At 44.8% G+C, this 12,066-nt stretch overlaps 2 long non-coding RNA genes across 2 annotated transcripts; one reads left to right on the forward strand and one right to left on the reverse strand.

The window, feature by feature from the left end:
* Positions 1-867: 867 nt before the first annotated feature.
* Positions 868-4,718, reverse strand: LOC148686437 (uncharacterized). The gene is made up of 4 exons (XR_015949217.1): positions 4,470-4,718; positions 3,494-3,625; positions 1,340-1,472; positions 868-947 (listed from the first exon to the last, which is right to left on the reverse strand). It is a non-coding gene; the product is annotated as an uncharacterized LOC148686437 (long non-coding RNA).
* A 1,601-nt stretch (positions 4,719-6,319) lies between these two features.
* On the forward strand, positions 6,320-11,331 carry LOC132591845 (uncharacterized). The gene is made up of 4 exons (XR_009557262.2): positions 6,320-6,460; positions 9,268-9,391; positions 9,910-10,019; positions 11,244-11,331. It is a non-coding gene; the product is annotated as an uncharacterized LOC132591845 (long non-coding RNA).
* Positions 11,332-12,066: the final 735 nt, after the last annotated feature.

Consider the following 12,066-nt stretch of genomic DNA (forward strand, 5'->3'; position numbering starts at 1 on the left):
ACTTTGTTGTGGACTCGGGAGCAACTCGCCACATATGCAGAGATCAGCATTTGTTTGTTTCCTTCACACCACAGGAGGGTTCGATTCATCAAGCGGATGGCAAATTGTTGCCGATTGCTGGTGAAGGAACAGTCAAGCTTCAGAGCTTGAACACTACAATCAGCAGAGTTCTATATATCCCTGGCTCAGCTGATAACTTGCTTGGCGTGTCTCAGCTGGAAGAGCAAGACTTTTCACATTTCCTTCAAGAAGGGGATTTGCTTCATAAGGAAGGACAACGAAGACATTTTACATGCAGACTACGTAAATGGTTTGTTCTTGATAACTTATGATGTGGGCAGGAGTCAGGCTCTGGGGCCTGTAGTGCTTTGCAGGACTGGGCCCTGCCTCAGTCGCCAGATGTCGCCAGATGTTTTTTTACAGGTACCAGGAGAGGACTACCATGAGACACAAAGAGAAGAGAAGCTTCATGTTTCACATTACAGCGGGATAGCTGGAAGGAGATGACCCAGCTGGGAGCTAGCCAGCTGGCCTTTCAACCCTCTGCATGCCGACACCAACAACCCAAAATTGCTCAGTAAAGGCTCTAACCCAAGGGTGGGTGAGAGGGAAGTTCTCAAAGCAAAATGGCTGTGAGCTCCAGGAGAAGTAGCCTTACATAGGATTTCCCTTCCCCTCTACAGCAAGGGTTCATTGGGACAGCATTTTCCCGTGAGCCCACCACACAGAGAAGATTTTGCTGCAATCTACAGGCCGCAGCGCTGCCGGGCAAAGGCGCCCCATGTTTATTGGGCATGGAATGGGACTTATAAGAGAAATAAGTTAAATGAGCAGAAAGGGAAGAAGCACACACAGACACTTTCACTGCAGAGAGGTACAATTTTATTCCGCATACCAATGAGCTGGAGTGTAAGAGCAAATGTAGTTACCTCCTTCAGCCTGATGATCTGTGAGAGAAAAGGAATCAAAAGAAAATAAATAAGACAAAGTCAAATTTAACATCTGGGCCTTGAATGAGCGTAACACTCCATCTGTTGCTGATTTGTGGTGTTATATTTATGAATTAAAGTATTATTGCTATTGATATTATTATTCACACCAACAAACACAAGAACAACCACTTGCAGGACCTGTCTGCCTTGACAATATCTGGGGCAAGTGTAATGAGTATGCAAGCCGCCACCAATAATATTTCAAATGCACCATCTTCAATACACTTGCAAGTGAATCAATACTTTAAATACCAAGTATTTTTCTTAGAATCACAGAATCGTAGAGCTGGGGGACCCCAAGGGTCATCAGGTGCAACCCCCACAATGTCTAGGAGCTTTATACTTACCGGTACATTAAGCGGCAGCATTCAACATTCTTTGCACATTTTCCTATAGGACGATAATGCTCATTGCATCGGGTTTTGAAACATAACGCCTTTTTCCTCCTACATTGCCCTTCATTTCTTACAAGATCTTGCCCTGCATATACACCCGGAGAGAAAAAATATATTGCACAAGTCTTCATTCCATCGCTCGGCCTCTCATTCTGTTTGAAAGGTGAAAGCAGGTGAAATGCCATCTGAATATAACACCCTAAACCAATATTTCTTTTTCTACTCTTCATGAAGGGGCAGAGAGTGTTGTCTTCAAAGACTTCCTGGGTATCAGTAGAGGTCCAGCAGGCACAAACTTTGGTAACCTCAGCCTTGAGCAAGGATTTGTGGTTTTATCCATTTCGCTTTCTTTAATGTTCTGCATTTCCCATTCTTAACCTTTTGGAATGACATTTTGCAATGGCAAATATTTCATTAAACTTAGTGAAAACTTAGAGCTGGACAGAAGTGGCATCTTATTTTGAGGCAAATCCGTACTCTACAAGGGAGGAGTGGGTTTTATTTCTTGCTATTTGTATGAAACTCTGTTTAGGTTTAAATAGTCAATTAAATTAAATTGAAGCTATTTATTTGCTACTTCTGTATACCATTCTTCATCTGAAGATCACAGAGTGGTTTACAACATAAAAATACAAAATGAGAATACATAACAAAAAATAAAAGAACAGAATCCATTCCCTCAAACTTATTTCAAAGGTCACATATGGTTTTGTCAGCCAAACACCTTTTTATAAAGATACATTTTTGGCCTGGGGAGAGCATTCCATAAATGGGAATTCACCCCAGAAAAGACCGGTTCTCGGGTTACCACCCTCTTGTAGAGAAGGCATGGCACCTGCCAGCCTTCCCAGCCTCCCACTTGTCTGCTCATTCCCAACACCAAGGGCTGGCAGACTGGCTGGCTGGGCTCCCTCACCCACCACTTGTGTACTCCGAGGTCACCTCAGCTCTTGACACCCAGCACCCCCTGACCAATACTCCCCAAACATCACCTTTTGGAAACAACTATCCAAATTGGACCAGAACCACCGCAAAGCAGTGCCACCCACCCTCTACTACAGGGCACCAGGCAGAGGGCCTTCTCGGTAGTGGCGCCCGCCCTGTGGAACGCCCCTCCATCGGAGGTCAAGGAGATAAACAATTACCTGACATTTAGAAAGCACCTAAAGACAGCCCTGTTTAGGGAACTTTTTAATCTGTGATACAGTATTTTAATGTATTTTGGTATTTGTTGGAAGCCGCCCAGAGTGGCGTGGGAAACTCAGCCAGATGGGCGGGGTATAAATAAACAACAACAACAACAACAACTCAGACAGTCACTTCAGAAGCATATCATGCTCGGTGGTATCGTTGTTGTTGTTGTTGTTTAGTCGTTTAGTCGTGTCCGACTCCTTGTGACCCTTTGGACCATAGCACGCCAGGCACTCCTGTCTTGCACTGCCTCCCGCAGTTTGGTCAAACTCATGTTCGTAGCTTCGAGAACACTGTCCAACCACATCGTCCTCTGTCGTCCCCTTCTCCTAGTGCCCTCAATCTTTCCCAACATCAGGGTCTTTTCCAGGGAGTCTTCTCTTCTCATGAGGTGGCCAAAGTAATGGAGCCTCGGTGGTATCAAAAGACCCTAAATGGTTGAGGAGCATTAACAAAGACACATTTCCACTGTCTCTCCTCTCATAATACAGGGTGTTTAGTGCCAAAACCAGGTCTCAACCGCAATTGAAATGGATCTAGAAAATCAATTTCCTCCTAGAACGTCTGGATCTGGTTTATGATAATTCAAGAACATTGCCCAATAAGGAGAGAATGGCAGCTGGCCAGTAATAACTTAGATCTTTTGAATCTAGGGAGGGCTGTTAACTTGTGTTCTTACCACTGCCTCCTTCAAGCAGGGAGGCAATATCCCCTCTCTAGAATAGGCATTAATCAGCACCCTGATTTCCTAATATAAGTCAATAGGATTTTCAAAATTTCAATTTCATGGATACATGATGAGCTTGATTGGTCCAGAATCAGACACAATCTGAATTACAAACTGGGCCAGAAATCAGATCCGGGTATCTGTTCACATCCACACTAAGCATTTTTTAATAGGATCTTTATTCTTACCAGAATAACAGCAACGAATGTCGTTCCCACAACTTCCAATGTCTGAATAGATGAGAGGGCATTCCTTCATTACACAGTATGCAGGCACATCACCATACATGCACGATTTTAGATCTGACACACCAGTGAATCCTGTAGTAACAGAGCAACAAATGACCTTTATCTGCCATGAGACTTCAAGCTGGATGGTTATTAAAATAGAATCTAATAAATATATATATAATAAATAGAATATAATAGAATAATAAATAGAATATAATAGTAATAATAAACAACACTATCAGTAAAAGAAAATTATTTTTGAGTAAAGCAGGCAAGCAGAGAAACTCAGGTGAATGTTTTTTAAACAAACAAAGCTGCAAACATCACTTTTAACAAGAATAAATAGCAGAGATGGGTACAACACCAAAGCACACATCAAACAAGGAATATGACAGGCTCCTTCCAAACTCCCTTCTTGCTGTACTGAAACACAACTTTAAGCTACCACAACCCCCTCACAAACCTGCCGCTGGTACCCAGTGTACTCAGGCCTCTGCCCTTGTTGAAAATTGCACAACATGTGCATTTAACTTGCAGAATTTCAATTGTAAAGGACAAGGTGAGGATGCTGTTGTGAGATGTCACATGAAGTCAGTTGATCTTGTGACACCATGTAAGAGCATCCCTACCTGTCCCAGAGCTGCATGATGGTTGGCCTTTGCCTAGAGCTGAGTGGTTAAAAGGTACCTTCGCAACAAGTAGACCCAAGCAGACCCAGTGTAAAAAGAGCTTTTTAGCTCGTCACCTTGCTTCCCCAGAAAGGCATTTTCAATGTGCCGGGTGTCAGGTTCTCCCCGCCTCATAAGCCACCATAGGGAAGGCTGGTTGGGAAGGTAGAACTTGGAAACAAAAACAGAAGAGGAAGAAGAATCCGGGATAAGCGTTGGCCCTACATGGTGAGATTATTCATTCCTCTCCTCAAGTAATTGCTTACCTGGATTGGGAATGAATAGCAGAGCAAGCACAACATTGAAAAAGTGTATGGTCTTCATAGCTCCAAGAAGGTCAAGGTGGATGCTCCTTGTATCCCAACCTGAAACGTAATAAAGAGGCAATGCACACCCTTCTGGGGATTACAAAATCTCCAGTGATTGGAGCCCTAGGCATTTTACATTGAATTACAAAACGTCTTCCCTGTGTCACCCCTCAAGAGGCCATGCTATGCTAATGAGAGGAAATTGTGGCAGAGTACATTAATCTGGCAATGCCTTCACGATTCACCCGGTTGGAAATATGGTTTCAGTGTGGTACAGTTAACAATAATAACCAAGATCCTTGTCAAGCAACACTGATTTGCTGGTTTTTCCTTGCTGTTCAAGAAGTTCTGTACAGTACATTAACGATGCATTCAAGATTCACTGGACTGGAAAAATGGTATCATATCCCCTGAAGCACCACTTAGCCATCATAGCCACTGATCAATGTTTCTTCCCTTGTTTCTGATCAATGTTTCTTCCACACCTATCAGCCGATCACCCATTCCCACCACCCTTCTGAGTAATACCCCCTCCCCACCCTCCCAATATATATAAGGGTCTGGTGATGTCTGCTTCAGTGTATCCGAAGAAGTGTGCATGCACACGAAAGCTCATACCAATGACAAAGTTAGTTGATCTCTAAGATCCTACTGGAAGGAATTTTTTCTTTTTCTTTTATTTATTTTTTTGATGGCAGACCAACACAGCTACCTACCTGTAACTCTTCCCTTGTGGGTTCCCCAGCTGGATCCCCCCTCCCCCTCTGCATCAAACCAGTCCATGAGACATAAACTTCCGGGAGAGGAATTGACAGATTGACTCTCTATCGAAGAGCTCTCACTTGATAGAAGATAATTACATTGTGATTTATGATAGACGGACATAGGATCTGAATATTAAATCAGCTTACAGATATGAGTGAATAGGGAGAATGCCCTCGGTGGGGTGGATCACCAAGAGGTGGACTAGGCCTTGTATCAGAGGACCAAGAGGACCAAGAACCATTACTATGATTAATTAACTTGGTGAGTCAATTTATTTTGTCCTAGGCAACCCAAAGCAACTTGCAGCATCTATAGCAGGGAGCAGATGCAGCCATGCAGAGAGAGCATGTGCTGGTGAGATCAACATTCCTGCAAGGCACAGGGATCCCATGCATGAGCAGACCATATCTTGAACTTACTAATTCGGGGAGTGGTTATGGGCATTTCTTGGGGCAATGTCGTAGCTGCCGTGCAGTGTTGAACCTCTTGTCCTGATCTTGGATTAGGTATGGAGTGAGTTGATGCAGCTGATATACGTCACAGAATCATTGAAGTAGCAGGATAGCCCATTCTCCACCCAAGCTTTCCTCATACCTTATAATGTTATTTGTTCTCAATGCAAAGCATGGATGCTTTAGCTGAGATTCCTGCATTACAGGAGGTCGGACTAGATGACCCTTGGTGTACCTTCCAACTCTGTGATTCTATTATTCTGAATTCTGACAATTTTGCCCACTAGAGCTGTTTCATTTGGCACACTGGTAGTCATGTCAAAGGTGGTGAGTGCGTTGCATGACACTTCAAGAATGAAATCACTTAGCAAGCCATCACCAAGGCACATAGAAACAATATTTCCAGCCCAGTAAATCCTGGAATGCCTGGTCAGATTAATGCACTGTGTGTTAACTTCCTGTCTCTTGGACACCATGTTCTCTTGAGAGTTTCTTCTGCCACCTGCATCACAACAGGAAGATTAATGAACAGAACTGACATGTTAGTATATCACAGAGCCTGATCAATAAGCGGTCACTTGGTATTCCATAAGCTGCAGAACAGTCACAGAGCTCTTTTCCGTTATTGCTGTCTGATCTGAGATCCTTTTTGAACATCAGCTATGAAGGTTCAATGGCTTTTCCTTGCTGTTTTTTCAGGGGTATGCCTGGTTTCTGAAATGTGGATTCCTGGTAAGACATATATCCATTTTTGAAACATTCAGACATAACTTATAATTGGAGAATGCAAATATTAACAATAGGATGGGGAGGTCAAGAGGTGGTCCTCCAGAGCTTAGAGGACTCCAACTCTCATCATCCCTAGCAGCATTGTCAATGACCAGGGATGATGGGACAAATGTAGATGGCTAATCATTAGCCAGCCATGTACAGGTAAAGGGACCCCTGACCATTAGGTCCAGTCGTGACCGACTCTGGGGTTGCAGCACTCATCTCGCATTATTGGCTGAGGGAGCCGGCGTACAGCTTCCAGGTCATGTGGCCAGCATGACAAAGCCGCTTCTGGCGAACCAGAGCAGCACATGGAAACGCCGTTTACCTTCCCGCTGTAGAGGTACCTATTTATCTACTTGCACTTTGACGTGCTTTCGAACTGCTAGGTTGGCACTGTGGGGACCTGGGTGGCGCTGTGAGTTAAACCACAGAGCCTAAGGCTTGCCGATCAGAAGGTCGGTGGTTCGAATCCCCGCGACGGGGTGAGCTCCAGTTGCTCAGTCCTAGCTCCTGCCAACCTAGCCAGCCATGTACCAGATGTTTAAAGTGATGGGCTTGAAGGAGTGACAAGTTCACATTTGGGGAGTAATCTGTCCATTATGCTGAGTTCCATATCTCTCACACCCCCTTACATTTTGTATCAGCTCTCTGTGGGGGCTTCTCTCTACCATTAAAGCTAACAGCCCCTGATAGATTGATGTTGTCATTACTAAGAGCCAGCATGGGTTTCTCAAAAAGAAGTAATGCCAGATGAATATTATTTATATAAAGAGTTTCAAGCATGGTGGATCAGGGGGATGCTGTGCCACAGTATATCTTGATTTCAGTAAGGCTTTTGACAGATTTCTGCGTGATATTCTTGTGGAGAAGCTGGTAGGGTGAGGTTCCTCATCGTCCTAGAAGAAAGTGACAAGTCAGGTTCTGCAGGGTCCTGTCCTGGGCCTGTTTTGTAAAATGTCTTTTTGAACAACGTGTATGAAGGAATTGAGGGGATGCTCAACAAATTTGCAATTGACACCAGGCTGGGAGGGTAGCTAATGCCGCAGAAGACAGAATCAAGATTCAATGCAGCCTTTAAAGATTGGGACAAGTGTAAGGTTCTACAGTTAGGGAGGAATGATCAGCTGCACCAGTATCAGATGAGGGACAATTGGCTTGTCAGTAGTACATGCGGAAAACATCTAGGGATCTTAGTAGACCACAAGATAAACATGAGTCAGTAGTGTGATGCAGCAGCAAAAAATGCTAATGTGCTAATGTTATTCTAGGCTGCATTAACAGAAGTATAGTGTCCAGATCAAAGGAACTAATAGTGCCACTCTATTCTGCCTTGGTCAGACTCCAACTGGAGTACTATGTCCAGTTCTGGTCGCCACAGTTTAAGAAGGATATTGACAAGCTGGAACCTGTGCAGAGAAGGGTGACCAAGATGATCAATGGTCTCCAAACCAAGTCTTATGACGAATGGTTGAAGGAGTTTGGTATGTGTAAGGGGAAGAGAGTACAGAGAACCTCCCCCTCTCATCAGAAGCAGCTCCTCCCCTAGCAGCGATGGAAGCGCGGGCTCTGGAGAGGCTAGTCAGGAAACGGAGAGAGAGTGCCAGAGCTCTAGCAGCATGGGAGAGCCCCGGTTCCACAGGCAGGAAGAGAGAGAAGGGGAGAGGGGGAAAGGGAAAGCACGGAGCGTAGACCTTTTCCCCCGGTTCCGGAATTACGGAGGAGAAGAAAGGGGAGGAGATTCACTGTCCCACGACTCTTATGTTGGGAGAAATCGCGCAGGGGGGCAGTGCCAGATTCTGGATCGGAATGAGCAGACATGTTTCCAACATCCCGTTACACTTTAAATAGAGTGCACCAATAAAGACTGTTAAAAAACAAGCATGTGGAGAGTCGTTACTCTAGAGTAGCCACAACAACCTCTGACAGTATGTTTAACCTGGTAAAGATGAGTCCGAGAGGAGATATTATAGCCATCTTCAAATATCTGTCACATAGAAGAAAGAACGAGCTTGTTTTCTCTTGCTTTGGTGGGTAGGACATGAAACAATAGATTCGAGTTACAAGATAGGAGATTCTAACTAAACTTCATAAATAACTTTCTGATGGTAAGAGTTTTGACTGTGGAACGGACTCAATCAGAAGGTGGCGGACTCTCCTTCGTTTAAGGTTTTTAAGCAGAGGTTGGATGCTATCTGTCATGGGTGCTTTACTTGAGATTTCTGCATTGCAAAATGTTGTGCTAGGTGACCCTTAAGGTCTCTTCCAACTTTATAATTCTATGATTCTATGCAGAAGGCTCCATGATAGTTATATCCTCCATGAATTTCTCTACTTGCTCCCGCCGGTCCAAAAACAGCTGTCCACTGATTTAATTGAGTGTCCCCAATTTTTTAAGATCATAAGCAATAGAAAAATGTTTCCTTTATTCAAATTTAGAGATAGTGGAAAAAACTTATTTGAAAAGGGCTTTTTTTTTGCAGAGAATTTGTTGGTTTCCCATCTGGAAACCTCTGCCCTTATCAGACTTCCTCTTGCATCGAGCGTCTGCTCATGTTCAAACCGTTTATGCATTATTGGTGTTAAAAATAGCTCAATAATTCATATACTTATATATTATATAAGTATATAAATTATATACAAAATTATAGAGATGTAGTTTTGCAGAATATGTGCATCAGTTTAGATTGAATGTATATGTGCATACTGTTGTATGAAATATATGAGAATGGTTTCAGTTATGATTCTCCACTTTTTTTCCTTTTTAGAGGTAACTACTGAAAAGGAGTGTGAAGACTTTTACGCTCGATGTCTTAGCACTGCTAACTGTGATTGCTATCACGCACAGGTTGGAACATGCGGTAGAGGTCAAATTTGCTGCAAGGCAACTGGGTAATATTTCTGTCCATGGACCCAAGTGATGCATACATTCAGACAATTCCATTCATGAGTGCCTTCTTTTAATTCAAGGAAACCATTTCCCTTTTTAAACTTTCATCCACGTGTGAATTAAATCAATTCTACCTAACAAAAATCAGGGCAGTCTTCCAGCCTGGTCTTTCAGCCTAGCACTGAGTTTTGAGATGGAGTAGCTGAAACAACACGCTGACCCAGGGGTGTAGGAAGGGGGATTGGGGGCAGTCACCCCAGGTGTCACAGCGAGGGGGGTGGTGACAAAATGACGGGCGGCGGCACTCACCGCGAGGCCTGCAGCGCACCTGAGCCATGTGTCTGTATCTGCTCTGTATCCCCACTTCCTCTCCCCCAGCTGTAGTGCAGCTGAGACCCCACGGCACGCCCTGTCCCCATGTGCGTTGTGCGCCCCGTGCTGTCCCTCCCTATGGGCACTGCACACGCTGTCCTGAGAGGCTTCCTCCACCGCTGCACTGACCTTAACCAACTACTTTCAGATCGTATAATCCAGCAGCGTGTGGCCAGGCAAAAAGATCTGCCTCTCTTCAAGAAGCACAGGGAGTCGCAGCTATTGAAGCACCTCTGTCCTAGCTGAGAAAGCCTCAAGGTGAGTTAAGCAGGGAGAGGGTAAGTAACAGCCATGCATTCTGTCATTTAATCAAAACAGCACAGACTAAGAAGGACTCAGTTAGGTCACTGTGTACTACTACCGGTAGGAGTCAAATCATGAAAGTACTTAGGAGCTAAATTCCTGGCGTGTGAAGTCTCTTGAAAAGCTAGTGTTCAGGACTAGCCTAGAAGTCAAGCTTGAAGGGGAATAAAGTCCCATTTTGGAGAAGGGGTAAACAATTTTTCAATATAGTTCCATACAATGCTTGTGGGAGAGTCAGCTTAGTTCTTCAACTAAGGTTAAGTCTTCTTTAAGAACATACCCACCCCACAAGTTCTGTCAGGAGCAGCCCAGATTGCCTGAGTGGATAGGAATGCCATTTACCAGCACCGAGTGACATGAAGGTTTCTGGACTGAGATAGCCTGACTATCGTCCTACAGGAAAATGTACAGAGAATGTTGAATGCTGCGTTTTATTTTAAGTATAAAGCTCCTAGACATTGTGGGGGTTGGACCTGATGACCTTTGGGGTCCTTTACAGCTCTATGATTGTATGATTCTATGCAGGTGGTGCTGTGGGTTAAACCACAGAGCCTAGAGCTTGCCGATCAGAAGGTTGGCGGTTCGAATCCCTGCGACAGGGTGAGCTCCTGTGGCTCGGTTCCAGCTCCTGCCAACCTAGCAGTTCCAATGCATGTCAATGTGCAAGTAGATAAATAGGTACCGCTACAGTGGGAAGGTAAACAATGTTTCTGTGTGCTGCTCTGGTTCGCCAGAAGCGGCTTTATCATGCTGGCCACATGACCTAGAAGCTGTATGCCGACTCACTCGGCTAATAATGCGAGATGAGCACCGCAACCCCAGAGTTGGTCACGACTGCACCTAATGGTCAGGGGTCCCTTTACCTTTACCTTTATGAAAAATACTTGGTATTTAAAGTATTAATTCGCTTGCAAGTGAATTGAAGATGGTGAGTTTCAAATATTCTTGCTGGCGGCTTGCACACACATTACACTTGCCCCACATATTGTCAAGGCAGACACGTCCTGCTGGTGGTTGTTCTTGTTTGTTGTTGTGAATTCTAATATCAATAGCATACTTGAATATATGACCACAAATCAGCAATGGCTGGAGTAGTACGCTTGTTCAAGGGCCAGAGGTTAAATTTTACTACTTTGTCTTATTTCCCCCCCCCCTTTCTTTTTTCCTTTTCTCTCACAGATCATCAGGCTGAAGGAGGTAACTACATTTGCTCTTACGCTCCGGCCCATTGGCATGCAGAATAAAATTGTACCTCTCTGCAACGAAAGTGTCTGTGTGTGCTTCTTCCCTTCCTGCTCATTTGACTTATTTCTCTTATAAGTCCCGTTCCGTGCCCAATAAGCATGGGGCACCTTTGCCCGGCAGCGCTGCAGCCCGTAGATTGCAGCAAAGTCTTTTCTGTGTGGTGGGCTCATGGGAAAAAGCAGTCCCGTGAGCCCTTGCTGTAGAGGGGAAGGGAAATCCTATGTAGGGCTGCTTCCCCTGGAGCACACAGCCACTTTGCTTTGATAACTTCCCTCTCGCCCACCCTTGGGTTAGAGCCTTTACAGAGCAATTTTGGGATGTTGTTTGACAGTGCCAGAAATGATTTTTCTCTCTAAAACTGAGACACTTGGGTGTTGTTGCTGCTTATTTGCCTTTCCCTCAGTGAAATTATGGCTTTCCCAGAGGCGTAGGAAGATAGGGGCGGTGGGGGCGGGCTGCCCTGAGCAGCGGGCTCCAAGGGGCGCCATCGCGGGCACCTGCCCCGCCCCAAAATGTGCGCCCCACTCCCAGTTCCGGAGCATGAAGCTCTGCCACTGGGCTTTCCTTTGTTAGAGAGAAGAACATTGTGTGAGGGTAGAAATGGCATTGGGCAGGATCAACATAGTATAGGGGGGAAACCATAAGAGGTCTGAAGGGTGCATTGACCACAGCAAATCCAAGCCAGGGTTCAGTATCTGCTTGCTTGGAGTCTGCACCATGGTCTCCCAGTGGCAACCCTTGCCCTGCTTGCTGCTGT

Source organism: Zootoca vivipara, chromosome 3 (assembly GCF_965207765.1).
Source record: "Zootoca vivipara chromosome 3, rZooViv2.hap1.1, whole genome shotgun sequence".
Classification (NCBI taxonomy): domain Eukaryota; kingdom Metazoa; phylum Chordata; class Lepidosauria; order Squamata; family Lacertidae; genus Zootoca; species Zootoca vivipara.